At 43.6% G+C, this 25327-nt stretch overlaps 1 protein-coding gene and 1 pseudogene across 2 annotated transcripts in view; one reads left to right on the top strand and one right to left on the bottom strand.

The window, feature by feature from the left end:
- The window catches only part of MCTP2 (multiple C2 and transmembrane domain containing 2), a 646489-nt gene that overhangs the window by 334284 nt on the left and 286878 nt on the right, over window positions 1–25327 (top strand).
- On the bottom strand, window positions 536–13916 carry LOC309868115 (lysM and putative peptidoglycan-binding domain-containing protein 4 pseudogene; annotated as a pseudogene). The gene is made up of 2 exons: window positions 13884–13916; window positions 536–1393 (listed from the first exon to the last, which is right to left on the bottom strand). The product of its transcript is annotated as a lysM and putative peptidoglycan-binding domain-containing protein 4 pseudogene (transcript).

The raw sequence follows: 25327 nt of genomic DNA, 5'->3' as shown, positions 1-25327 counted from the left end.
TTCCCAAGAATGCTAACTTGGGAAATCTGATTAGCCACTGCAGTGGGGATGCTCTTCAGAAGAAACTGAGCAAAAGCTCCAAATGATCTAGCCAGGAAGTGCTGGCCATACCATGCAGCAGCTTAAAGCAGGCCTGTGTACCCCTAAGTAGTTCTAGAAGTACAAGGTACACACCTGCCATTTATTCGGTATTAGAGCAATTCAGATTCAGGCCTTTTTTTGATCCTAGAAGTGACGTTGCCTCAAAAAGGCTAACTGGTGGGACAAATATGAAATAGAGCTAATTATAATTCGGTCATATTCCAAAACAGGGTGATATTCACCACTGCTGGACAGCACCTTTGTCAGGGAGACAAAGAGCACCACGTGTCACGGCAGAGGACACTGCAAACAGCAAAGTGACCAAAGCTGACGTCAGAGGCTCCCACAGTGAAGGTCCAATGCTACGCCTCAACTTCCAAACACTTCCAACTTGGGGGCCCATGCAGTGCCAGTCCACTATATACCTTCAAGAAATAGCATGTGTCACATGCAAATGTCCCTTACTGTACCTCTGGATGTAGGGGGATAGCAGGGGGGCGCATGTTTTGGCTCCCACAGCCTTGGATTAGGTCAGCCTATTCCCCAGGGTCAAATGTTCCTGGAGAATACACAGCGGCTTCTGAGACATGTCCGTAGGTCATAGAAAAGGAAAGGCAGCACCCTAGGATATGACCGATGTCAGGTGATCCACATTAAGAGGCCAAATGCTCACACTGGCCTGATTCTTTAGAAACAAGAGCTAGTTCCCTGCCTGGGTGGTTTGACTGAACTGGCTGTCTGCAGAGGGGACAGTTGGCACTGGAACTGCTAATCTGGGGGCTTGCCCTGGAACTGCACTCACGCTCATGGAGCCATTGGGGACAGCAGTTGTGTTCAAGCTACTGGGGATCTCGCCAGTAGCTTGTATTTTAAAATAGACCAAGTAAAACACTGGTAAAACAATCCCAATTAGAAGCATGATAAAAACGGCATTCCACCACTGAATTCCACAGTCGGCACCCTTCGTGGGGGTCTTTGGAGAAGTCGGGAGCAGCGGCTGATTGGAGGTCTCTGCCGAGTAACTTTCATTTAAAAAGATTTCTGACTGCACCGCGCGCTCAATATTCTCGTCAATGCCCTTAAAGAAATCTGTCAGTGGGCTGGAGAGGGCACCAGCGCCTACAGCTGCTCTATCTGGGTCTGGCTGCTCCTCGAAGGTCACTCTGGTCTCTGAGGATGGGCTCAGGAGGGATCTGAGTTCTCTGTGGGTCTCTGTAAGGATCCCATGATTTTTCACTGGAATCTTAATAGATTTCAAAGCAAATAAGTCTTCTTCTCTGATCAAGTTGTTGACTTTCTTGATATCTGCGACCTAGGAAAGCCATGAAGACAAACAGCACAAAACATGTAAACTCCTTAGAATGAATATCCAAAAAGTAGCTCTTTCTGGAAGAGGATCCAAGCCCACCCCGCTTACAAATGTGATGAATATTGGAAAACCGCACCTAGGCACAAAATTAGTTTAGGCTGAATAAAACTGTTTTTTGACTTTAACTCAGCCTGAATGTATAGCTTAATCATCACGTTTCCATACAGATGTACAAGTTTGAAAAACACAAGATCAGTTTTGGAAGAGTCTCTTGCTAATTCAAAGTGTGACCGCAACAAAATATTTTTAGGTGAAACCCAACCTCGGCCAGCTCTTTTTTTCTACTTCTTCTAACTTTTGAGGCAACAGTGCCCCCATCTGGCTGACTTCCCTCCCACATCAGAACCCAATTCAGTAGCTGATTATATTAGGGATCCCCAAACACAAAGCCTCAGCCAGCTCCACACTCAGAACGTATTTTAACTGTTATAATACTTAAAGAGGTATGTCCTCAGAATTCTACCATGTTTCCTTGCCCAGAAGTGCTGTATGGCATATAAATTTATTTTCTAAATAAAATGACCTAGGGGTAATATACTTTGGAAGGTTTCACACACTTGTGATAATTAGAAACATATAGAAAATCATGAATCAAGCTGGAAAGTATGGACTGAAATCTGTTGCAATTTTAGGACTGGAAGAGAAAGGAACAGCACTATGAGTTTTACAAAGTTCGGGACAAACTCCTTCCACAGTCGAATCTTAAGGGAGGGGTGGTGCAGACCGTTAAGTCAAAGAGAAACCCTCCCTCAAGCTAATGTTTGAACTTAACTTGAAAGCATTAGAGGTGGACCTTAAGATTTGACTCATAAGCCCACTAACTAGAGTATAAATACAGCCACAGACCTTTAGATAACACCTAATTCAAACCAATCATCTCTATTATTTCACTTATTGAGCAACTGTTTTTATTATCTAATTGAATTGAGGTAGCAGATATTTTTAACAGATCACACCTGAAAACTAAACCAGCTTGAGACCTGTTTGTCTTTACCCTTAGTGAATTAAGACCAAATTTATATTTACTTTAAATTGGGAAATTGATTGCTTTTTGGAAGCATTATATGTAACATCTTCACAGATGTATTAGACATCAGTATTCCAGGAATCCCACTGCATCCACTCAGTGTGGGGTTGGATTCATTATCAGCCCATGTTCCATAAACCACACTGTATGCCTACAGAAAAATCTCAGTACAACTGAGAGACCACAGTAAGTCCCTAGAGACAAGCCTCTTTATTTCTTCTGGGAAATACAGCATCCTATACAATGTGTTTAACCATTTGAACCTTGTTAGATAAATGACAAGAAACTAAGGAGTAAAAGGTTTCTAAAATATATTGGTTAGATAGCCTTAGGGGAGGCCACAGAAAGTTATAACAGTGTCATTAGCGAAATGAAATAAATTGTTTCAATCTAGGAGAAAATGCAGCAATTCTATAAATACTTTCCTACTTACTTTGCCATGTTAATCACTCTGAATGCTAAAAACATAATTAAAGAGAGAAACAGGGTTATACAGATACACAGCGTACAAAGCCTAGATCATGCAGTTCTAAGAGAGGACATAAAACTTGACCAAATAAGCTATAAGCAACAAGAAAGGGTCAGAAAAAGTGAAGCAGCTAAAAAAGCAAGCCTACCAAACAAATCTTGGATAAATTCTGCTGGCATCTTTGGCCCTAGTAGGTCTTAAACAAAATGTGCTTGGGGAAAAACAAACAAACAAACAAACATAAAAGGTGAGGGGAGGTGGAGGGGGACATCTGGGTGGCTCAGATACCTGAGCATCTGACTTTTTTTTTTTTTAAGATTTTATTTATTTGAGAGAAAGACAGAAAGCCCAAGCCAGGGGGAAGGGTAGAGGGAGAGGAAGAAGCAGATCCCCACTGGGGCTCGATCCCAGGACCCTGGAACCATGGCCTGAGCCAAAGGCAGCTGCTTAACCAACTGAGCCATGCAGGTGCCCCTGCTTAATCCATCTGGGACCTCGAGGTATCAACTGAGCTTATGACCTATGTAGGGTAGCTGGGAATGGAAGATTGAACAGTGGCAGAGAAGAAGGCCAGAGGCACAGAGAAAGGAGGGTCCTGAGCAGGAGGAGTATTTCAAGATTCCCGTCTAGGGGCTCCTGGGTGGCTTAGTTGGTAGAGTGGCTCTTGGTTTCAGCTCAGGTCATGTCAGGCTTTTAGGATCAGGTCACACTTAACGGGGAATCTGCTTGAGCTTCTCTCCCTCTGCCCCTCCCCCCACTCATTCTCTCTTTCTAAAATAAATAAATAAGTCTTAAAAAAAAAAACAAACAAACTCCATGCTTCCCCCTTCAGCTCCTCCTCCTGACGCACCCCCAGAAATGCAATGGTGTTACCAGGAAACAAAAGCACAGCACTGCCACCATGGAAAGCTTTGATTTCTTCCCCTTTTAAGGCTGCTTCCCTCTCCTTGGGACTTGTGCTAAGAACTTGGAATGTACAATTTCGTATCATTTAAGAGAGAAGGGGTATTAGGGAGCTGAAGGGGCAGCCACATGGCAAACATGAAAGGCTGCTCCAAGACATCTTTATAAGCTCCATTCCCATCGGGGTCCTTCTCAGAGCCACCTCCCTGCAGAGCTAACTGAGGCTTGAAGAGCCAGCCTGCTTATGCCCTGCCCTTCAACAGGGGGCTTTATTTTATCCTGCGATTGCTAGGGAGAGCTACAGACGGCAACCAGTGGACAGTGATAGATAGCATTACCTCTTCTCATTGTCATTTTCAGTTTCATTTAGGTTCGGCTGCCTTAAGCCCTGGAAAAGCTTTACTTAAAAGACTGGGCTCTGCCTTTCCAGGTTTATCAAAATAAAGCAGAAGTCGAGCTGGCTAGTTTTAAGGGCACAAAGGAAAACACGGTTTGGGGACTGGAGGTTTTGAATTGCAGGAGGCAAATATAGCAGGCTCCTGCATAAGGCTTTAAACATCCAAATATTTAAAATAACTGCCCCCACGGCCTCCATCTGAATTCTCCTGCCTTTGTAATCAACAGAAAGGGAATGGCTCAGCAGCAGGTCTTCCTAAATTCCAAGGATTAAACAGCACAGATTGCCTTTGCGATTCAACAGCACATTCTATAAGGAAGAGCGTTTTTGTACCGATGCCTTTCTTTTGGGGTATTTGTAGAACAGCTCTCAGTTTTTGAGACTTTAATTTGGAAATGATAATAGTTATTTACTGAGTGCTTTAATGTGCAAGGTAGGGACCTTTCAAGGACTTTATATATAAGATCATTAAACTCTGACAAAACCGTGTAAGATACATACGATGAAGAAATTGAGACTCCGATAATTTGCTAAAAATCAAAGAACTAGTGAGTAACGGCGAAGCAGAATATAAGAAAGAAAGGGTATTAGAGATTCAAGGGGCTGGTGTATCTTCCACATTCCAAGTCATGCCTTGTCCATCAGACCTCACCTCTGATGCATGTGAAATAAATATCGCCATATTTTTCCAAGTTTAGGATGGTATCGATGGTAAGATGCTCCTTTGTGTAGCTCAAAGGGGAAAAACGTCTGTGGCTTAAACTGACGATTAATTCCAGGTAGACTCGTGTGAGAACAAATGTGTCCTTCCTATCCCCCCAGAATCAAATCAGAAGTTTGGGAGTTAGCCAATGAGGAGGAAGCTGGTGTCTTATTTTCCTATTAGTCTATGATGTTTGGGTGCCCTGATTATATACCTCTGGAGAATATCCTAGATATAACCTCAAGATAGAGATTATTCAAGGGCGCCTGGGTGGCTCAGTGCCTGAGGAATCCAGTTCTTGCTTTGGGTTCAGGTCATGATCTCAGGGTCGGGGATGGAGCCCTGCATCTGAGCTTGTCCCTCGCACTCCTCCTCCCCCATGTGCGCGCAGGTGGGCTCTCTCTATCAAATAAATAAATAAATAAATAAATAAATAAAATCTTTTTAAAAAGAAAACGAGGATTCTACCTAGAGAACATTTCTCAGGTAGGTCTTCCTATCTCAAATGTAGCTGGTGATTAAGCTCAGTCATATCACTCTCTTCCTCGAATCTCTTTTTTTTTTTTTAAACAGAGAAAGCAACAAGCAGGAGGAACAAAGGAACAACAGGCAGAGAAAGAGGAAGAAACAGCCTTCCCACTGAGCAAGGAGTCTATGTGGGGCTCCATCCCAGGACCCTAGGATCATGACTTGAGCCTAAGATAGAAGCTTAACTGACTTAACCACCCAGGAGCCCCGCCCTCCTGGAATCTCGAAACACTTTCCCTGGTTCTAGACAACTTCTGTGGCCTCCTCCCATACCACCTACCCCAGGCTCCAGGTAACTGAGAACACCTGTGAACACATCCTGTGTCCATTCCTAGCTCCAGGCCTCTCCTCCATATGTTCTTCCCCTAAGTCTCTGCCCATAAAAAAATCCTCATTCTTCAAAAGTAAGTTTGAGTTCCTTAATGAAGTCTTTGCTCACTTAAAACTCATTGACCTCCACCAGAGCTTTTTTTTTTTCTTTCAAGATTTTATTTAACAGAGTGAGAGAGAGAGAAAACACAGACAGAGGGAGAAGCAGGCTTCCTGCTGAACAGGGATTTGGATGTGCGGCTCAATCCCAGGACCCCAGGATCGTAACATGAGCTAAAAGCAGATGCTTAACCAACTAAGCCATCCAGGGGCCCCCACTCACAGCTCTTAATAGCTCTCTGTAAATCATTGGTATGCCAGCCACCTCATTAGTTATCAAAGTGACAACCTGCCTTTCTCTGTCTGATTTATATCCATATCCCTAACACCCCACACAAGGCTCAGGTTATAGTGGAAACTCAATTGATATTTACGGAATGAACAAAAAATTAAATGTCCCTTTTCTAACATATACCAGAACCGACAGGGAAATTGTTTTTAACAATTGTGAAATTGTTTTTAACTTTTGCACTTTTAAAGCTCCTGATGTCCAGAACCCCCACCCAAAGCAGTGAAATATCAGAACTTCTCAACTGAAGCTAGGGTTCAGTACAGGCATTGGTGTTTTGCAAAGCTTCCCAGGTGATCTCAAGGTACAACCAAGGTTGAGAATCTGACAATTGCCTCGATGGCAATAGTTCTCAGTGTGGTCCTACCTCCAGCATTAGAATATCGCTGTCATCTTATTTGAAATGAAAATTCTTAGGACCCACCCCAAACTGTAGAATCAGAAACAGCAGGGCTGCGGGGATGGGGGAATTGGACAAAAATCTGTGTTTTAACAAGACCTTCCATGATACAAAGTCAAGTTTGAGAAGCACTGCCTTAGAAGTTTACTTTAAATAAGGCCCTCCCATCTTCTTCTGATTCCTGTCTGGACCCTATTTCTTCATAAGGTTGTGTGTACCCACAAGCACAAGCCCCTTTTTTGGAAGATTTTTTTCCCCCCAACCTAGTTTGGTCTTACAGTCAACATCAACTTATAGTAAAATAGCTTAAGAAGATACTTTATGTGGGGTTTTTTTTTTTTCAATCTTTAAAACAACCAAGGAAGTATTCTCCTGGCAATTTTTTGAATCATGGAAAAGAAATGGACAAAACCCAACATACATGGAATTTGTCCCCCATGTTATGTCTGATGTGAAGTGTGCCATCGTCTTACAATAAATCAAAGACATCCATCCCCCAAAGGACAAGAGAAAGGCTGCAGAAAAAAACGATGTATGCCGGGGGGCACAGCAGAGATCTGACCCCAGATCTGTCCTACCATTGGGGCATTCTCAGGATTTTCAAGACCCCCATTTTGTTATTTTTGCCCATAATCCCATAGTTTTTGTAATGAAAATCTGCTGCTCTCAGGAATTCCTGGCTATCTCTTGAAGGGAAGTGTTCATTTTGAGAGCATTAAGTACTCAATGCTGTTTCCTACTCATTCGCAGTGGTATACTCTCAGAGCTTTCTTTTTCTTTAAGACTTTGGGAAAAGGGATGGTTTCAACGCCTCTAAGAGTGGAGGGGCTGTTTTCTTCTAAAATATCTGCTTCTCTGAAACTCATATGCTTTGCTCCAAATCTATGGTCTGAATTCTTGGGTTTGTTATTAACATGGCTCCTTTTTGAATCATGATTCTTATAAAAGTTGTACAGGCTCTAAGCTAGGCTCTATGAGGGATCAGCAGTGAGAAAGATAGACAGACCCCACTTGCTCCCGAGATTCAAAAGCCTGGTGGGAGGTGTCGTCTGAGCAAACCCTCCAACATCTGTCCACTATCCACCTCAGGACTTCTCTCTCTTTTCTTTCTTTTTTTTTTTTTAAGATTTTATTTCTTTATTTGGCGGAGAGAGAGAGCTAGAGAAGATCACAAGCAGGGGGAGTGGGGGAGGGAGACATAGGCTTTTCACTGAGCAGGGAGCCCAGAGCTGGGCTAGATCACAGGATCCTGGGATCATGATGGGCTCCTGACCTGAGCCAAAGGCAGATGCTTAAGTACTGAGCCACCCACACGCCCCTACAACCATGACTTCTAAGAGGACCTGAAGGTCCTGCTATGCGAGACATACTTGATGTCCCCACAGGATACCCAGGGCAGACCTTGTTTCAAAAAATAAGGCTCTGGGATGCCTGGGTGGCTCAGGTGGTTGGACGACTGCCTTCGGCTCGGGTCATGATCCTGGAGTCCCAGGATCGAGTCCCGCATCGGGCTCCCAGCTCCATGGGGTGTCTGCTTCTCTCTCTGCCCTTCTCCTCATTCATGCTCTCTCTCACTGTCTTTCTCTCAAGTAAATAAATAAAATCTTTAAAAATAATAATAATAAGGCTCGTACTAAAAATAAAAATAAAAATAAGGCTCTAACAAAAACAAAACAAAAGTCTGACAGTCAAGAGGAGCCAAATAGGAGACCCTAATCTACCCCTCCGCAGCTCTCCATTTCCCACACCTGCATTTCAAAACCAAAACCAAACAACGCATATGATGCAAAAGGCTCTGCCTCACATGAAAACAGGCAGCCTTGGCACCACTGAAAACACCCTATTTCACAAACCAGTCCATTAAAATCTCTCCAGGCTATCCAAGCTCCGCCCCAAGACCCCTGACTGACATCTGTTCCTTTGGTTTTCATTCTCCAGCAAGCTTGTTCTGATATTTTGTAAGCCACAGAGTCAGGACAAAGTCAGAGGACACTGATGCATATGTACACTTGGTGGAAAGAGATTGAAAAGAAGGAAGTTGAAACACTGACATGATACAATACGGAAGGAAGCTCTGGGTCATGGCTCTAGTGCTCTCTGAGGTAGGTCTCTGCTGTGGGTCATGCTGAGGGCTTCCCTAGACCACAGCCTGCTCTGCTTTGCCTTCAGCCAGCCCTTCGAAGGCTGGAGGCCCTGCATCACTGGGGTTCCCCTCATGTCCCACAGGAAGATTTCAGCTCTGGGTCCTCTTGTGGCCTTCCAGAACTGCCTTTCACTAATTTTCTGTTTCTTTTTAAAGCATAACTTTAGTTTGGGGCATCTGGGTGGCTCAGTTGTTAAGAGTCTGCTTTCAGCTCAGGTCATGATCCCAGAGTCCTGGGATGGAGCCCCACATCAGGTTCCCTGCTCAGCAGGAAGCCTGCTTCTCCCTCTCCCACTCCCCCTGCTTGTGTTCCCTCTCTTGCTGTGTCTCTCTCTGTCAAATAAATAAATTTTTTAAAAAATGTTTTTAAAAAAAAAACCCATACTTTGGTTTTTTATTGGGCAAGAACATATATGACTTGATAGTAAATCAATCCTACCCTATAATTATAAAATGATGCTCTTTACCACATTGTAAGATTTCAATTCTCAGCCAGCCTATTTCTGATGTCTTCATGGGAACTCATGTGATATAATAATAAAATGGCTGTATCCCCACCAGGTTATTTAAATCCCCACTTAAATCCTACACAAGGGGTGCCTGGGTAGCTCGGTGGGTTACAGCCTCTGGCTTTGGCTCAGATCATGATCAGAGGGTCCTGGGATCGAGCCCTGCATTGGGCTGTCTACTTGGTGGGAAGCCTGCTTCCCCCTTTCTCTCTCTGCCTACTTGTGAACTCTGTCTATCAAATAAATAAATATAAAAAATCTTAAAAAAAATCATACACAAGTGGCCCCAACTTTTCTATCAAAATAAAGACTTTAAGACACAATATGGTTTAAGAAAAAATGGAAACTCCATAGCCTTAAACCAAACAATCTGAGGGGCAGGGGGTGGGGGGTGGGGAGAACCAGGTGGTGGGTGGTAGGTGTTAGAGAGGGCACGGATTGAATGGAGCACTGGGTGTGGTGCAAAAAACAACGAATACTGTTAAGCTGGAAAGAAATAAAAAATTTTTTTAAAAATCTGGCTTTTTCTGTACAACTAATAGCAGTGTTTTCCTCTGATTAAATCGTCTTTCATTCAAAGAAATATTTCATACCTGACGTTCTTACACCCTATCCAACTGCTATGGGATAAACTGTGTTCCTCCAAGATTTATGTTGACGTCCAAACCCCGGGTTAACTAAGAAGGTGAATGTATTTGAAGATAGGGCCTTTTACAGAGTGATTAAGCTACACTGAGGCAATTAGGGTGAGCCTAATCCAATCTGACCGATGTCCCAATAAGAAAAGGAAATTCAGACACACAAAGAGACACCAGGGACATACACTCACAGAGAAGGGAGGTGGCCATTTGTAAGCCAAAGAGCAAAACCCTAGAAGAAGCTGAACCTCCCTGTACCTTCATGGAGTCCAGCCTCCAGAACTGTGTGAGAAGATAAATCTCTGCTGCTTAGCCCCCCAGCCTGTGGAACTGTGTCGTGGCCATCCTAGTACTCATACAACAACCCATTCAAAGAGACCAACTGAATTATTAGTAAAGAAAACAATGTGTGAATTACCATCTGCTTTCCTTGGCATTTTAAATATTTTTCACATGTCATGAGTGTATGAATTTTGAAATTCCCAGCGGGAAAACATACTTGAAAAGCCTAATGGCAGATCAGTTGTACTGTGTCTGCTGTGTTGGGGCAGGTAGTAGGGACTGTCTTCCAAGTCCCCCGACTTACTATATTAAAAGGCCAGATGTTAGCTGCTTGCATGAGGGTGTCCCTCATTAAAGGATCTGTGTTGTTTTTCTTTCAGCAAAGGCTTTATTTGTTTAAAAGACACGAAGCTTGACTTCCAAATTCAAGGGACCATTTACTGATGAGATTCGTAATTGTCCCAGGTCCACTGCCTCCACCTCAGACTCTAAGACAGGGAGTGCTGTACACGTGACTTATGAATGAAGGAATCCCAAAAGCAAATTTCTGAGCAAATCAGAAAATCAGGACAAGAACAAGAAGGAAGCCATATTAGATAAACTTCAGGTAAAGTTTACAGATAATTGACTCAGATTTATCCCACGATGGGGATCTCTGGATCACTGGAATGTAGTTTGCACCTCAGCCCTGTCCTGACCAAAGGCAACAGGCATGGAGATTTCAAACTCCCAAATCCATCAGTCACTGGCTTAGAAGAGAGGAAATTCCCAGACTCTGCCAGACCAATCCTTCGATGGTCATGGGGGAAGCTTCAGGAGCTGGTTATTGGGAGCAAAATCTCAAAGTCCTGGGACCCTAATAATAAAAGAGACCGAAGGAGATCTGGTGGGAGTACCAGCATTATCCATCACAGTAAACACTGAATTACTCTGTTTCGTCAACTCACCTGTAAGATTCTGGGTCATATTCTGGAAGGTCACCATAGACTTCTGGAGTCTGTATTAACAGCTTTAAGAACTTCAGCGTTACCCAGATTTTTATTGGGCCAGGATATTCCTCTCATTTCTACCATGCCCCTCCCCCTGCCCAATTCCAGACATTCCTTCCTCAGGGAAACCAGCTGGAATGAGCTACCTCCGCTATAGGGTCTCTGGATGCTCTCTCCCTCCGGGTCCTGCCACCTTCTTCACCCAGCCCACCCTCCTTCTGAAGGTGTCTCTCTCTCTCTCTCGTCACATCCTTCCTTCCTACTTTCTGATGTTCTACATTTTTCCAGACTCTTGGCTGCATTTCTTTCACCACTGGACTGACACCCTTACTACAATCTGGTTGACAAACAAGAAGTGTCTTGTCTGGGGCCCCTTTTCCCCAGTGTCTCGGAAGAATGCGTGCTTTCCCCTGCCACCTCAGGCTGGGTTGAATTAAGACTTACATGCATGTCCCTGTCACAGTCTCCAGTGAGAACATTCGGGTTTTGCAGTCTGAAGAGTCCCTTGATTTCTCAGCCTTTACACTGACTAATTGAGAATTAAGCCTAATAGGGTACAGCAGAAGTAGGCAGAAGAAAAACATGAGTCTAGGCTGATACCATTTACCTGTGCCTTGTAGGGCCAGCTCAGACCTCATCTTTACACACTGCTTGCACGTGGTGAAGCTTTGCTAAATGGAATAGATCCACAGGTCCTAATGAGTGACTCAGGGCCTCGGCTCCCCTGGCTTTCCATAACCAAGAGTTCAGTACTTATCAAGGCCCCATATCAATCCAAAAGCTCTTTCTGTCAAAGAGAATAAATTCCTGCTAAGCAGGAACTTGATGAAAACCTCAGTGGTCTGAGACTTTCCTTCTGGGGTTTGTCGTTGTCTCCTACAATATCTTGATCTACCTCCAAAACTTTAAGGGCCATTGATGGGATCTGCTAGACCGTAACCTGGACCATCTAGGGAAAATTGTTCTGGATCCTTTTCCAATGGGGACATTGTTTTAATTTTCTAGGGCTCTTGTAAGAAATTACCACAAACTCGGCGACTTCAAACAGCAGGAATTTACTCTGTTTTGGAGGCCAAATATTAAACATCAAAGAGTTGGCAGGGTTGGTTTCTGCTGGAAGCTCTGACGAGAATCTGCCCCCTGAGTCTCTCCTAGATCCTGGTGCCTGTGGCAATCTTTGGCGTTCCTTGCCTTGCAGACGAATTACTCCAAACTCTGTCCCTGTCTTCGCATTGACTTCCCCCTGTGTCTCCTTGCATCTTTCCCTTTTCTTACAAGGGTATTTATTCACTGGACTTAGGGTACATGTTTTTATAAGGATGAGTTAAATCTGGGGTGATTTTCATCTCAAGATCCTTGACTTAATTATATCTGTAAAGACTCTTTTTTCAAATAAGATAACAGTTACAGGTCCTGGGGTTTAGGACATGGACATATATTTCAACCCACTAGAGGAGTATTTCTGAATACTCAGTTATTAGCTTCAAATATCCATCCAAAGACAGCATATGTTCTTTTTTTTTTTTAAGATTTTATTTATTTATTTGACAGACAGAAATCCCAAGTAGGCAGAGAGGCAGGAAGAGAGAGAGGAGGAAGCAGACTTCCCACTGAGCATAGAGCCCGATGCAGGGTTCGATCCCAGGACCCGGGGATCTGACCTGAGCTGAAGGCAGAGGCTTTAACCCACTGAGCCACCCAGGCGCCCCAGCATATATTCTTAACAATACACAGTATGAGGTAGAGTTAACAAAGGAAAGTCCTCTTTTATTTTGGGGAAAACAAATACCCGAGCATCTCTCAGACTATGAGGTAATAGGGTTTTCACAGAACTCATGTCTCCTTCCATGAACAGATATAAGCTTGACTAAGGCCAAAGACCTTTCTTGTCTTCATTCTAGCAGCTCATGTCACCAGGATGTTTGGCCTGTGTAATATGTTACAAGTGACTAAGACAGTTGTGCCTCTGTAGACTAAGTTGTGACATGGAGCCAAACAGCTGGAGTAATTCTGCAGTGAGATGGTTGTGGCCATCCCAGTGGATCAACAGGAGAACTTTCATTGCCTTCCTCCTCCAAAGAGATCACATCCAAATAATAAATGTGATTGGAGTTACCACCTGCTAAACCTCAATAATGCACTTTCTTTTCTTTTTCTCAAGATTATTATTTATTTATTTATTTGACACAGAAAGAGGGATCACAAGTAGGCAGAGAGGCAGAGAGAGAGAGAGAGAGGGAGAAGCTGGCTCCCTGTGGAACAGAAAGCCTGATGTGGGGCTCGATCCCAGGACACTGAGACCATGACCTGAGCCAAAGGCAGAGGCTTAACCCACTGAGCCACCCAGGTGCCCCAATAATCCACTTTCATTCTCCAAGACCAATCCAAGATCAATTGAACTGGCCACATCTGAGAGTTAAGTAAAAATAAAAAAGATACCGCCCCTGTCATACCAAGTGCCCGCCCTAACGCCCATCTCCCAATGTGATAAGCAGCTGATAGATGATTGAACACGACATCTGAAACTAATGGTGTGCTATATGTTGGCTAACAGAATTTAAATTAAACAATTTTAAAAAAACCCACCATCCTCATATTTTCCCGGAATTTTTTTTGATGGGGGGTAACATTAACTTTAAATATTTCTCCATAGAAATTATAATACCTCCGCATTATTAGTTTGATCGCTAGAGGGAGGTCCATACGTTTCAACTTGGCTCCTCTTACCTTAATAGCTCTTGTATCAAATCTGAAAGGCATGTTCGTACAGGATAGACGGTATATGCAACAACTACATGCTCCCCAACCAGAAAATTGATTTAAAAAAAAAAAAAAAGTCTCGTGATCTGCTGGAACTATGAGAAGCATTTGTGAATCAAAACTCCATTTGTTCCTTGACCCTTGTAAGACTATTGTGACTAGTGCAAAGCAATGGTACACTGAGATCCCAAAAATTAATGGTACCTATAGCCAGTGTCCAGTGACCCTTGGAAGATGTGAGTAGCTCATTCTCCTTAGAGAAAAATAACCCTGCTACATAGTTGATGGGAAGTTAAATCAAAGATTCAATATGTGTATTTCTGATCTTTGTTTTTTTGTTTTTTTTTGTTTTTTTGTTTTTCCAAAACACCAAAGGTACCCATTCGAGAATCAGGCAGTGACATATGACATTATGGTCCAAATTAGGCCACTATTCTCTCCAAACCAGAAGTAATTTTTCAATTAAAAGAGCCATGGGAAGGGGATTTCCACTTTGGAGAAGATGGACTCTTCCCAATATTTTTCAATATGGACTCATCTCAATATTTCTTTCTGTTCCTCTTACCAAATACAATTAAAAATCCTGGGCAGGGGCACCTGAGTGGCTCAGTGGGTTAAAGCCTCTGCCTTTGGCTCAGGTCATGATCCCAGGGTCCTGGGATCAAGCTCCACATCAGGCTCTCTGCTCAGCATGAAACCTGCTTCCTCCTCTCTCTGCCTGCCTCTCTGCCTGCTTGTGATCTCTGTCAAATAAATAAATAAAATCTTTAAAAAAAAAATCATGGGCGTCTTTTCTATTTAAAGGAGAAACAGAAAAGTCGACAAATACAATTGTAGACCTCAACACCCCTGTCAACACTGAATGATACTACTAAACAGAAAATCAGCTAGTATAGGGAATACAAGGTACCCTCAACCAATAGGATTTAACTGACATTTATAGAACTGCCCCCCCCAACACAAATGGCAGAATACTCATATTTGAGACACATATCAAGACAGACCACATCCTGGGCCATAAAACAAACCTCAACAAGTTTAGAACTTCAATGATACAGAGCGTGTTGTCTGACAACAACAGAATTAAACCCAAAATCACTAATGGAAAGATAACAGGAAAATCTTCAAATACTTAGAAACTAAAAACACACTTAAAAATAATAAATGAATCAAAGAGGATGTCTCAAGGGGAAAAAACAAACAAACATTAACCTGCATGAAATTATGGAAACCCATCTTTCCTTCTTTAAAGCTGTCTGGGGTATGAGAGGGAGCTGTCTCATCCTATCTTTCTGGAAGATTCCATGCCCAATAATCTTCAAATGGTAGAGACACCATGGTTCCAATACTGACCCTCAGTAGGCACTTTCTTCCACATGACCACATGCGATAATTACATCAATTATTTAAATCAGAATCTTAATTCTTAAAAGAAAAGAAATCTAATTCTCTTCAGCCACACCTCAGTCAGATAGACAATCTCAGACTGTCGCTGCTGTTCTATTCGCTTAGTTTATACTGCCTTCAAGACACTACTGGATCCCACACTGTAGACCACTGGGTAGAAGAATGCTTGGTGGCACACAGTGGAGCCCAGCTCTGCCTAAGGAGACTTGGTAACTTCCAGAACTGATGAGAACCTGGGCAACCAGGCTTTGAAACTCAGCTAGGATGAGGAGAGACCAGACGACAGGATGTATAGGCATTTCTTACACAGAACTGTCCTTCTAGGATATCTTCACCAGCAACGCTGTCACTAGAGCTCAACATCATCAGTGCAGGACTCTCGATGCTGCCATAGCACCGCCCCCCACCCCCGGCCCCAGAATAATGTTCCAACTCTCTCGATAGGACATGGCCACTACTTAAGGAATAAAAGTTCCAGAGAAGAACATCCATCTGGCTCGCATGCCACCAAGTCAGGATTCACAACTGGATTTACTTGACTTCACCCTAAAATTAAGCTATCTGGTCTCCGAGGAATGGCCTTCAAAATCTGGGTAAGTTAGGGTACCTGTGTAACTCAGTCAGTGGTCTTCGGCTCAGGTCATGATTCCAGTGTCCTGGGATGGAGCCTCACATTGGGCTTCCTGCTTGGTGGAAACCCTGCTTCTCCCTCTCCCTCTGCCTGCCAGTCCACCTACTTGGGCTCTCCCTCTATCAAATAAATAAATAAAATATTTAGAAAAAAATAAAAGATTTGGGTAAATTAGAAAATTGTTGTGGAGGTAGGGATGATGGGTGGGTGGAGGAGATGAAATTGATGGGCTAAAGAAATTGATGGATTAAAAATAATCTATTATTAAATTCTTTATTTGCCTCTACCTATTGATTGACAGAGGGGAAGGAACACCCAGGCCAAACTGATATATTTTATGGTGAAACTGACTGTATTACCTTACTGAAAAGACCAGGAGTAGATCTGACTTTAACTGATAATTAGTCAAGAGTTCAACAGTCCAGACTTTGGCTTTTGTCTACTTCTATCCCCGTGACTACTCCTCAAACTCAGTCTTCTACTCCACATGGTGACAAGAAGGCTGCTGCTGCTCTTCCGTCCTGGTCCTCTCAACTTCAAGCCATGTAACAAGGGGAAGAAGGATCTCTTTCATATGAGTTCAGCAAACCCACACTGTTCCTCACTATGTCAGCCCGGGACACATTCCCTAAACCCTAGCTTATCACTACAATGAATATGATGTTCTGCATTGATTGGCCAGGCTGGTCTAAGGCCTAACTTTTGGAGGGGTCTAAAGCAAGATTTTACATAGAGGCCCATATAAAATACGTAAAATTATTTTGAAACTATAAATCAAATTATATTTTAAATAAAATACATTCTACGCTCTTAAAAATATACCTTCATAATAACCTGGGAGGAAGGTCTGCATTTAGAATTCTCAGACTCTGTAGATGGCCTGCTCTGGATCCGAAAATGACCGGCCTAAACATCTCTACCTGCTTCCAAGTCCTTGAAAAGGGAAGCCCGGGGGCACCTGGGTGGCTCAGTGGGTTAAGCCTCTGCCTTCAGCTCAGGTCATGATCCCAGGGTCCTTGCATCAAGCCCCACATCGGGCTCTTTTCTTGGCAGGGAGCCTGCTTCCCCTTCTCTCTGCCTGCCTCTCTGCCTACCTGTGATCTCTCTCTGTCAAATAAATAAATAAAATCTTTAAAAAAAAAATGGAAGAGGGTAGCCCAAAGCCCGACGAGTTCTCTTTCCTTTCTTGACTCTGGCCTACAGCCTAAGGGGCCACATATGCACACATATGGTCCACACTGCCACAAACAGCTAGCTATTACCCACCCAGGGGAGGACATACCCCCTGCCTAGTCTGCCCTCAGGACGGGGAAGAGGCCACCATGGGACTTGGAAGCAGGTAGAGATGTTTAGGCCGGTCATTTTCGGATCCTGGGTACTTAGATCCAAAACATGGACCAGAATGGGAGGTGCGGGGTCCTGTGGGGTGTAGTGTATCGACTGGGCCCAGGGTATGTTCCCCACTGTGCAGATGACTATGAAGCAGGATCCAAGACAGGAACCCACTTGCAGGGGTTGTTGAGCAGAGAGTCAGCTACTCCTCCTTCCCTTTGGCTAGGAGTGGCATCAGTACCAGGGGAAACACAGGGCCATCGAATGCAGATCTCAGAGGGGTCCTCCAGAAAGAAATTAGAGACAGTCCTTGGACTTTGCATGCATGGATATTTGGTGGCTAGGAAATGGTGAACGCCAACAGCATCCATGACATTAAGTATATTTTAACATCGAAGAGGTGTTTCTGGTTCCCACTTTGTTGCTCTTCTGTGTCCACCGTGGGTCAGTTTGGTTTCCTCCCAATTTAAATTTCACTGCTTTCCCCCCATTTTATCTTTTCCTGCCATTTCCTGCTGCCGCAGTGATTCCTGGCTGTGACCTGAACAGAGATTCCACTGGAATCTAATGGAACATTACCCCATGGAACATACACCCCATTGCCTCTCATGTGGACCATCGTAACTGCCTCCTTACAGGTCTGCTTCCATGAATCCAGTTTTGTTCCCTCACCCTTACCCCTGACATCTACCTCTCACTGCTGCTGCATTCTATCAACAGACATTATCTGTCCTGTAGTCAGAGCCAGAATATTTTAAAAATAGTTTTTAAAACCTAAATATTGCACCTGCTGCAAAGACCCCCAGCCCTTAGGAAAGCACTGCCGCTCAGTGTGGTTGGCAAAGGCTATGTGGTCTGGGCCAGGTTAGCCTCCACTACAAACCCTCTCTCCACTTTGCCCCTTGGGCCTTTCCTCCCCTGTCATGGGGGATTTCTTTCACTTCTTCCGCTCTACCCCTCACCCCCATCTAGCTCTCTCCCTCCTTGTCTGGACTCTCTTATCTCCATAGTTTCACAAAGAATTGTCCCTCTTTTGACTCCATTTATATCTCTCTCTTTACTTTCACTTTAATTAAATAGACACCTGACATCCCTTAGTGTTTTTTTTTTTTAATTTCTTTTCAGCATAACAGTATTCATTGTTTTTGCACCACACCCAGTGCTTCATTCAATCCCTGCCCTCTCTAATACCCACCACCTGGTTGTCCCAACCCCCCAACCCCCACCCCATCAAAACCCTCAGATTGTTTGGTTTAAGGCTATGGAGTTTCCATTTTTTCCTAAACCATCTTGTGTCTTAAAGTCTTTATTTTGAAAAGAGAAAAATTGGGGCCACTTGTGTAAGATATTTTTTAAAGATTTTTTTATATTTATTTATTTGATAGAGAGTTCAAAAGTAGGCAGAGAGAGAAAGGGGGAAGCAGGCTTCCCACCAAGTAGACAGCCCAATGCAGGGCTCGATCCCAGGACCCTCTGATCATGATCTGAGCCAAAGCCAGAGGCTGTAACCCACCGAGCCACCCAGGCACCCCTTGTGTAGGATTTAAGTGGGGATTTAAATAACCTGGTGGGGATACAGCCATTTTATTATTATATCACATGAGTTCCCATGAAGACATCAGAAATAGGCTGGCTGAGAATTGAAATCTTACAATGTGGTAAAGAGCATCATTTTATAATTATAGGGTAGGATTGATTTACTATCAAGTCATATATGTTCTTGCCCAATAAAAACCAAAGTATGGGTTTTTTTAAAAAAACATTTTTTTAAAAGATTTTATTTATTTGACAGAGAGAGACACAGCAAGAGAGGGAACACAAGCAGGGGGAGTGGGAGAGGGAGAAGCAGGCTTCCTGCTGAGCAGGGAACCTGATGTGAGGCTCCATCCCAGGACTCTGGGATCATGACCTGAGCTGAAAGCAGACTCTTAACAACTGAGCCACCCAGATGCCCCAAACTAAAGTTATGCTTTAAAAAGAAACAGAAAATTAGTGAAAGGCAGTTCTGGAAGGCCACAAGAGGACCCAGAGCTGAAATCTTCCTGTGGGACATGAGGGGAACCCCAGTGATGCAGGGCCCCCAGCCCCCGAAGGGCTGATTGAAGGCAAAGCAGAGCGGGCTGTGGTCTAGGGAAGCCCTCAGCATGACCCACAGCAGAGACCTACCTCAGAGAGCACTAGAGCCATGACCCAGAGCTTCCTTCCGTATTGTATCATGTCAGTGTTTCAACTTCCTTCTTTTCAATCTCTTTCCACCAAGTGTACATATGCATCAGTGTCCTCTGACTTTGTCCTGACTCTGTGGCTTACAAAATATCAGAACAAGCTTGCTGGAGAATGAAAACCAAAGGAACAGATGTCAGTCAGGGGTCTTGGGGCGGAGCTTGGATAGCCTGGAGAGATTTTAATGGACTGGTTTGGGAAATAGGGTGTTTTCAGTGGTGCCAAGGCTGCCTGTTTTCATGTGAGGCAGAGCCTTTTGCATCATATGCGTTGTTTGGTTTTGGTTTTGAAATGCAGGTGTGGGAAATGGAGAGCTGCGGAGGGGTAGATTAGGGTCTCCTCTGTGGCTGCTCTTGACTGTCAGACTTGTGTATGTTTTTGTAAGAGCCTTATTTTGGAAACAAGGTCTGCCCTGAGTATCCTGTGGGGACATCAAGTATGTCTCACATAGCACGATCGACAGGTCCTCTTAGAAGTCATGGTGGTGGGGGCGCATGGATGGCTCAGTCCTTAAGCATCTGCCTTTGGCTCTGGTCAGGAGCCCATCATGATCCCAGGATATTGTGATCCAGCCCAGCTCTGGGCTCCCTGCTCAGCAGGAAGCCTACGTCTCACTCCCCCACTCCCCCTGCTTGAGATCCTTCTCTTGCTGTCTCTCTCCGCCAAATAAAGAAATAAAATCTTAAAAAAAAAAAAAAAAGAAAGAAAGAAAGAAGAGAGAAGTCCTGCAGGTGGATAGTGGACAGATGTTGGAGGGTTTGCTAAGACAACAACTGCCACCAGGCTTTTGAATCTCGGGAGAACAGGTGGGGGCTTCACGGCTTTGCGGGGACCATAGCTGAAGCCAGATCACATCTGACTGCATATCCAGCGGCAGCCGGACCAGCGGCGGGGCCTCACCTGGGCTCATGCCGTGTTTTGAGATTTCCTGTCTTTTTCACACCCCGTTCAGCCGTGCTGATGAGTCTGGTTACCTGGTCTACTTCTGAATTTTGGGAGTTTGCCCCAAGGCCTTGCAGATAACATTCCTTTTTACTTGAGTTAGCAAAGTTCTTTCGCTGTGGCTTGTAGCAATAAATTCCAGCAAATCACCTTTCTTTCGGCACTCATCTTTCACCTTTTCCTCCTCGGTTTCCAAACCGAATTCTCTCACCTGCGCCTAGAAATCTTCCCCTTCCTGCCTTTCCGGGAATCTTCTCACGTTGGATGTCCTCCTTCCCATAACTTTCTGCAGCAAAGATCCCGCTAGCCAGCACCTCCCCGCCCCAGCCCTTTCCTCTGACTTATGGCTGAGGATTCTCTCTGTCTCGCCCTCCACCCTTTGGGCTTCATTTCTCTGTCTTGGCTACTTCCTCCTCCTTGTTTACACCCCTGTCTGGGCCTCTTCCTTTTCTCATAAGCGTTCTTATTCATTATACAGTGGAACACATAAGGCACCCGTTCCAAGAGGGAGGATTTTGGCCAACTGCAGCTGTGCCCCAAGGATCGGCCTGAGGCTCACGGCTCTTCTCTCGATTAAAACACTCTGCGAAAGTACCAGGTCTCACCATGATGCCTCTTCACCCCTGGACCCAATCTCCCTCCTGTGTGTTTCGACAGGCACACCATCCTTTCTACAAACATTGCGTGCATCACCATTCTCCCGATTCCTCCACAGCGAAGCCTGAGAAGCACCTCTGATCCTTTGCTACGTCTGACCCCCACCAAGTCCCGTGTGCAACCTGTCTTACCTCTGGCCCTTCCTTTCCATCCCCCTATCGCTCCCTGCATTCAGTCCATCTTCCCCTGACAACAGGGTCATTTCTGAGATAATTACCTTTCTTCTAATGACTTTTGTTCTCACCTTTCGCACACACATCCAGTAAAGATTAGTCATCAAAAATATAATGAACCTTATATGAATATTTAAGAATCAGGTACTCCTTTGGCTTGGGTGGGGTAAACCTTGCCCTTTTCTACGTTATCATGTTCTCAGCATGAATTACTTTAGGGAGATGCTGATCTCTGAGCATCCAATGTGAGCTGATCGTCCCTCTGATATAACTGATGAGGTGTAACGGAGGGAATTTTTGGAAGATAAGAAGGTCAGCATTTTGTACCGTAAAGGACTTTGTCTTAGAGTGGAGGACTAAGATATTCTCTTTATAATTACAATACAGTTAGATTTTAGAACTGAACAGAACCTTTAAAAATTATTTAATCAACTTGGTAATAAATTAATTAGATTAACTTATTAACTGACATGTAGAGAGGTGAAGTCATTGGTCTGAGACTTAGCTCTAGCCTAATTCCCCACAACTCAAATCCTTAAGCTCATATTCATATCTTTTTTTTTCCCCAATTGAGGTAAAAAACGCATGATATGGAATGTACCATTTTCATTCTTTTTAAGTTTGCTGTTTTGTATTACTAACTAAATTCACATAATTGTGCAAGAGATTGCTAGAAATTTTAATCTTGCAAATCTGAAACTCTATGCTCAGGGAAGAACAACCCCGTTCCTTCCACCCCTCAGCCCTGGGAGCCATGGTTCCACTTTCTGTTTGTAGGAATTTGACTGCTTTATTTTTTATTTTATTTTTATTATTATTTTAAGATTGTATTCATTTATTTGACAGACAGAGATCACAAGTAGGCAGAGAGGAGGAAGCAGGCTCCCCGCCGAGCAGAAAGCCCAGAGTGGGGCTGGATCCCAGGACCCTGGGATCATGACCTGAGCCGAAAGGCAGAGGCTTCAACCTACTGAGCCACCCAGGTGCCCCTATTTTATATTATTTTTTCAACCACTTTAGAGATCTTATATAAGGGGACTCAGAAAATATGGTGTGTGTGTGTCTGTGTGTGTATGTGACTGGCTTATTTTGCGTTAGGCAATATCCTTAAGTTTCATGCATATTGTAACGTGTGACAGAATTTCCTTCTTTTTAAAGAATAATATTACATTTTCTTTACTCATTCACACCACATTCTCTCAGCCCATCCATCCATCCATGGGCTCCTGGGTATAGTGCCCTATGAACCTAGAAATGCAGAAACCCCTTTCAGATCGTGATTTCAGTTTTCCGCAATACAGAAGTGGGATTACTGGATCATAGTGTATTTTTTAATTTTTGGAGGAAACTTCGCACCATGTTCCACAGCAGCTGCACTGTTTCACATTCCCACCCATCTGCGCTCCAATTTGTTCACATCCCTCCACAGCCCTGCCCGCTACCAGAGACGTCTTCCTGACAGGAAGGGTAGGCTGATGCGGCAACCTTGGTAGTCGTCATCTTTGAAGAAATTGTCACAGTTTTCTATCAACCACCACCCTGATCAACTTGCATCAATACTGAAACAAGACCCTCCTCCCAGCTAAAAGATTACAGCTTGCTAAATGCACAGATGACAGTTAGCAGTTTTCAGCAAGAAAATATTTTTTACTTTGGGTGCCTGGGGGACTCCATTGGCAAAGCAATGGCCTTCAGCTCAGGTCATGATCCTAGAGTCCTGGGATCCAGTCCCGCATGGGGCTCCCCGATCCACGAGCAGTCCGCCTCTCCCTCTGTTCTTCTCCCCTCTCATGCTCTCTCTCACTCTCACTCTCTCTCTCAAATAAATAAATAAAATCTTAACAAAACATATTTTTTAAACAAGGCTTAATTTTTATTTGTTTAGAGATAATGATATTGCCCACTCACAAGACTGCAGTGTCGTGGGATAAACACCTTTTATATGCACTGGGAAACGTGAAAAAAAAATGATTTCCAGAAAAATTATTAATTATTGAATTATGGGCTTTATGGTGACATTTGCATTATTGCAGTGGCCTGGAACTAAATCTGCCTGCCCTGGGCCCTGATGGCAGCACTTTCCCCCTCCTCCCTCCAGGAAGGCCCAAGAGTGGGAACAGCTCCCCCTGTTGTTAGCATCTGGGAGTCTCCCTCTGCTTTTTGCCTTGCTTTCTGCTTCTACAGCTCCAAGGAACAGAGCATCTATCTGATACATTGGGCAATTCTCCTTTTGTGTATATACGAGCTAGGTATATTTTGCATATTATACAAATTGTGTGAACATCATTTCTTTCTCTCTTTAAAATTGTTTTAAAAATTGGCAGCTTTCTTTACTGTTCTATTACTCTCTGTGACCGCCAAACTGACTAAAAGTGCCTTGTAAACTGCATGGGGGAGGTCTGTTTGCTTGCCATCTCTGAAAAACTTTCATTTTCGCTACATAAAACTTAGAAATGTCTAAATATTTAGCAAACAATATCTTAAACAAAAGGAAAACAAATTTTAAAAAGTTAACAATAGGAGAAAAAATTGTACTTTAAGCTCTGCTAAGATAATTAATGAATTTAAGGTTAGTCTAATCAAAATTTTATGAAGTTGGAATAGGGAATTATTGTTTAGAGTTTTCTTTTCCCCAGTTTTTCAAATCAAAATTTATTCAAATACATATTAATTTACTTGTGCAGATGTCTAATACAAGCTTATGTGTATGAAAACAGCACACAAAAATGTTCATGCCATAGAAAAATGTTCTTAAAAAAAGAAAAATGTTGATTATTTTAAATGTTTGTATCCATGCTAAATTTTGATAATTATTAAAGTAACTGGAGATCTTTAACTTAAATCTTTAACTTAATATTTTCTAGTTTTAGAGGGTCTGTTGAAAATAATACATCTGTAAAAATTACAGGAAATGACACTTTAATGGAAAAATACTATCTGAAAACTATAACGCTAAATCTACTTGAATAAAAGCAATTGTACTATCAATTAAATAACTATCTAACTAACTATCTATCTAAATAATACCTAAACCTAAAAAGAGATAAGTCCAAATAACTTAAAGACAGAAAACACATGCAGATGTTATGTTGTGGTTGTGGGAGTTCAGGACCAGCCTGGGGTGAGCTCAGTCAAATCCGCAGGGGTCCCTGGTGGTGTGGCCCAGCTGCCTGGGCCCTCAAGTCCTGGCTCTTCTCCTTCCTGGGGGTACTGAATATCCAGGGGTTCTCTGACTCTTCTGGGCCTCTGTGGGCAGCTGGTGGAGGAGCAGGAGTAAAAGGGCCACTTGGGAAAAGCTGGAAGTTGGACTCTGCTTTGGCCAACATTTGCCTGTTGTAATCACTTTCTTTCTTTAGCTCCTTGAGGCTTCTCTCGGTCAGCACAGCTGCCATCCAGCTTTCCTGAGCTCTCTTTGCATGGAAGAGGATCCCCTTTTGATAGTGTATGGCATTTTCCTCCAATTGTCTCCTGGTGTCTTCAGCGATCTCCTTGTAGAAGTCTCGAGTCTGAGACATGGCCTTGATGTTTCTACGTGTGCAGGAAATATTCCACTTAATGTCTGCACACTGCTCTTCTGCCTCCGACCATTTTCTCTCAACGGGGCTGATGCATTCTTGATATAATTGAGGCAGAGTTTGAAGCTTCTGTTTCAGCTGCTGAATCTCCTCTTCAAGCTGTGAATTTTTACGCTGCAAAGAGGCCTCCTTGGCTGTTATTTGTCCCATAAGCTCCTCATTCATTTGCTTTCCTTCCTGCAATTGTCTGGCTAGTTCCTGCTTTTTTGCGTCAGCACTTTGAAGGGACACATTGGAATCAGCATCATCAGTGACACCCTTCAGATCACCCTCTGACCCGTGGATGGGGCCATCGTCATTTTCTGTTTCCCTCTTTTCCTCGATCTCACAGTTGATATGACCCAATGATCTCCAAGGTGAGTGGGCCCGGGGAAGGTCTTCAGCAGGTTTTCACCCACAGGTACTAACTGGCTGACTTTCTCGTTCAGGGCCTGTTGGAACCCTGCGTTTGACTGTTCTAGCCTTTCTTTC

Source organism: Mustela nivalis, assembly GCF_964662115.1.
Source record: "Mustela nivalis genome assembly, chromosome: 6".
Lineage (NCBI taxonomy): Eukaryota > Metazoa > Chordata > Mammalia > Carnivora > Mustelidae > Mustela > Mustela nivalis.
The sequence above is the reverse complement of the archived record's forward strand: the minus strand, read 5'-3'. Positions and strand labels throughout refer to the sequence as shown.